Below are 4,090 nucleotides of genomic sequence, written 5' to 3'. Positions count from 1 at the left end.
TTTCCACTGCAAAATGGCCCTTTATTTATAGCCCCTTTTTTGTTTACTTTTGTCAGAGATGTATTCCATTGCCATTCATATATTGTAAGTGCATGAATTCAGCAAAACAATCCAACACAGTCCAGCAGTCTACCATAGTAGTGGGTTATCCACATGACTGGCAGTGTCAGAAGTTGTTGAGCTCTGATAATTCATTACTACTGTCCAGTAGGGGAGTAGAGGAAGGAAAGTCTTCATTCTGAGTGTAAAGAAATTTGTGCCTCAGCTATTCCACCAACACATGGAGACATCTGAGCAGTCCACTCAAACTTTCTTAGATTTAGTTTTCCAGTTGAAAAAAGTGAAGGCCTAAGGTATGGAGATCCAAGTGGCTTCTGACTCTTAAACATCCACTTGGGGCCCCTGTGCTTCTAGTCCTGCAACACTCATGTCTTCGGCACTGCAGATCCGATGTTGAAGCTGTGCCCCATCCTTCCTGCACTGTTACCTATGACTTAGCTTGTTCCAGAAAATATCCCAGCTTCTGGGAACAGCTGCTGCTTCTACATCATACTCTTAGAAATGTTGAAAAGTCTTCTGCCAGGCTGGCCATTGGAAGGGCTGATTCAATTCTGGAAAGTTTAGGTCACTTCAGACACAGGTGCCCCTTACTCACTGTTATCATTTAGGCAGGACAAGTTCATATCTACACTAATTGAACACATGAATCAGAGAAAACAATGATTTGTTGTGGTTCCATGCATACTTACAAAAACTGGGATAATGAAAAGCTAACATAAGACAAATTGTGCTGTGGAGCTTTGTAAATGGAAATTTCTGCTTAGAAAAATAAGTAAGAGATATATTGAAGGTCCTTGAAGATGCCTAGCTGAGCATCTCATTTTTCCCTGGTTGGGCTTTTTTTTTTTCTCACAGGTATGGTTAGGTATCATAAATAAAACTGTCTCTGCTGGAAGGTCCACAGAGAAATGAGGAAGCTGCTGGATATACCTTGTCAGAATGAAAGAATGAAGTTCTCCCTTAGGAATTCTTTATTTTTAGACATTGCTTCTGTGTGTGTGTGTGTGTGTGTGTGTGTGTGTGTGTGCATGCTCGTGTGTGTTGCACTTACATTGCTTTACCAGGCTGTGCATTCCTGGGAGGACTAACAGTCCTCTTGCTTAGTTTCCTACATTCTTTGTGGGTTATTGCTATTCTTCGTCTTTAATAGGAAAGATATGGTGGATATGAACATGCTCTGTCCCGAGCTCCCACCAAGGAAGGGTGTATAGCCTAGCTGTTTGGATTTTTATACCTATAGCCAGTACCTTCATCTAGGTGGTTCTCATCCAGGGAATGGGTGAGGCAGAGTGTATCATTCTGAACTTCTTATTCCACACTGGGGCAAGCCTGAAAGATAACTGGAGTCCTAATCCTTCTGTGGGTTGGGAGTGCAAGGTTGGGATGGTATTACGACAGCTTGCTCTGTCCAGTCCTAGTTTCTTCCCCTCTCTTTCCAAGGGGTTGGTATCACGGCCTTTCCTTAATAAACATCCTGTAAGCTAATCACCAACTTAGGGTTGCTTCCTGGGAGATTCTCCCTGTCCAGAAGACAATAATATATAATAAAATACAAGTTGGATCATGGTGTTTTCTTGCTTAAGATATCCCTTGGATAAAATCCAAACTTCTTACCAGGGTTTACTGGATGTTTAAATATCAAGCCTTTCACACCTTTTATGACTTCATCTTGCACTACGCCCAAATATGCACTTTGATCTCCACCTTGTATTCCTTAGACTCTTCCAAGCATTCTCAAGCTCAGGCTTTGTAATTAATATCCTGGATTATTTTCTTGGCTTTGTCCTAGCTCTATTTCCTTGACACGCTTCCACATTTCCTTTAGGATATATTTTACCTCACAATAATGAACTCACTTTTAGTGAGCTTTTTCTTGAGTGGGGGGGCTGTATTATTTCACTTAGACCCTAGGGATTTAGGCAGCGGATACTATTATTATTTCAATTTCAATGATAAAAATAGAGAGGAAGCTCTGGCAAGATACCACAGCAGACTAAGCACTTGCTTAGGCAAGTGCAGGAGCCAGGGTTTATTCCCTGACACCACATGTAGCCCCAGCCCAGCCTCTGGTTATGCTGAGCTGGAGACTGAGTCTGGGCGTTGTGGTGCGTGCCTGTAATTCCAGTGCTGGGGTGGATAAAGCAGAAGGATCATTAAGAATCCAAGCTGGGTAGTGAGACCCCACACAAAATTTAAAAAAAAATTTAAAAAAATAGAGGAATAGAAATTTTAAGAGACTTTGCTCTAGGTCATAAATTTGGTGAACCATAGAGCTAGGATTAATAACAGATAGATTGTGTTCTTGTTCATTATGCTAAACCATTCTGTGTATTCCTCGAGGGAAGAGATTTTATAAAAATCTTTTTGAAAAGTGTTTTATTGCCAGGCATGGTGGTGCAATTTGTAATCCTGGCTACTCGGGAAGTCAAGAGACGGGGATGGAAAGTTCTAGTCCATCTTAGCAAGACTCTGTCTCAAGAGAAAAAAGGTTGTGGGTATGGATCAGTGGTAGGACCGCTGCCTGTATTCCCTCTTCAGTGCTACAGAAGAAAAGGAAAGAGGAAAAAATAAAAGTGTTTCTCAGACACCATTTCTAGATATTTTCTCTGTTTAAAATTATTATTATTTTAAATGTATTTGGTACAGAGTCTCACTATGCAGCTCGGGCTCGTGGTGATCCTCCTGTTCTCAGCCTCACAGGTGTGTGCCATCCTGTCCAGTCTCAGTGGCTGGCTCAGTGGCTGGCATAGCATGTGGTGCTGGGGATTGAACCCCAGTCTCTGCACTTGCTTAAGCAGGGGCTTAGCCTGCTGAGCTATCTCTCCAGCCCTCTAGACATTCTCAATTCTTTTTTCGGTATTATAATTGACAAAGGAATATTTTATATAGTGAAGATATACAAATATATATACATATATATATATATATACATATATATATATATATATATATATATTCACTACTATAAACAAAACAAGTCAGCACATCCATCACACCTCTCATAATTACCATTGTGTGTGTGTGTGTGTGTGTGTGTGTGTCTACACATGTGCATGTGTGATGAAGATACTTCAGATTTACCCTCTTGGAAAATTTTAATATAGTGTTATTAACCATAGTCTCCATACTGAACACTGGATTTCCAGAATGTTCTCATCTAACTAAAACTTTGACCCTTAGTACTGGGGAGAATGACTACAGGCAGAGTACACACTATACTGCAAATCCTTCTGCTGCTTCTTTAGCTGGACCCACCAGGAAGGCCAGGGCCTGGGGCTGGTGTGTCCTCCATCCCTGTCAGTGTCCCATTCCTCCCCTTCCCCTGGGGAAATAAGATCCCGGTTTTCTTACACACATTGCCAGTTGGAGGCTAGCACTATTTCTTATGCCATCTTCCTTATTCCTTATCATAACCAGAGTTGGCAAGAAGGAAATGAAGTTGGGTCATGAGTTGGCTCTGCAGCCACCTTTCAACCTTTAGATTCTATCATTCTCACCACTGACTCATTGATTCTTCATTATTCATTCAACAAATGTGCATCAGCAGCAGGTGTGATAGCTCAGCTGTCTAAAGCACCTGCTTAGGCAAGCACAGGGAATGTGATTCGATCCTTGGTACCACATGCTGTGCCAGCCCCACTCCTAGGGTGAGCTGAGCTGGCCACAAAAACAAACAAACAAAAAAAATGCATCAAACTCTGTCATGTTCTGAGCACTACATTAAGTGCTGATGAAACAATGGTGAACAAAAAGCAGAGACAAACCCTGCCTCGTGGAGCTTACGTTCCAGAGGGGAGAAACATGCATCTACGTAACTCAGCGAGTGGGTGCATCTGAGGAAATGCAAGGATGCAAGGGAGGGCTTCTGGAGAAGAAATAGGGTCTATAAATTTTGTAACTTTACATGTCTGCAAGTTTTTTTTTCTTTTGGTGGTACCAGGGATCGAACTCAGGACCTTGCGCTTGCCAGGCCAGCACTTTTTCCCCTGAGCTAGTTCCCTGCCCCCTGTCTGCATGTTTTGATGAAAAT

Source organism: Octodon degus, unplaced genomic scaffold (genome assembly GCF_000260255.1).
Source record: "Octodon degus isolate 3935 unplaced genomic scaffold, OctDeg1.0 scaffold00018, whole genome shotgun sequence".
NCBI classification, from domain to species: domain Eukaryota; kingdom Metazoa; phylum Chordata; class Mammalia; order Rodentia; family Octodontidae; genus Octodon; species Octodon degus.
Note: the sequence above shows the minus strand (reverse complement) of the source record.